Here is a 294-nt window from a genome sequence, read left to right as displayed (position 1 = left end):
TGACATATTACTATTTTGTATGCTATTTAAAAATAAAAGTTCAGCTTTGTATGTTATCGTAAACATCTGATATAGTTAGAATATTTGTTATAAAAAATTTCATACAAAACCATGTAGGGGAGTTACAATTAAATCCAAGGAGGTATTAACCAAACTCTGTAGGACAATACTAGTTAACCCCTTATCCACTCCAAAAACATTTTTATACTGTTTTAAGAAATCTTTTTCAGGGGACTTTGTGGCCATGGAAATAAAAATTCTGTGTGAGTTAGCAAAAGAAACACCCATATTCAG

Source organism: Bison bison, unplaced genomic scaffold (genome assembly GCF_000754665.1).
Source record: "Bison bison bison isolate TAMUID 2011002044 unplaced genomic scaffold, Bison_UMD1.0 scf7180017864177, whole genome shotgun sequence".
NCBI classification, from domain to species: domain Eukaryota; kingdom Metazoa; phylum Chordata; class Mammalia; order Artiodactyla; family Bovidae; genus Bison; species Bison bison.
This window is presented reverse-complemented; position numbering follows the sequence as displayed.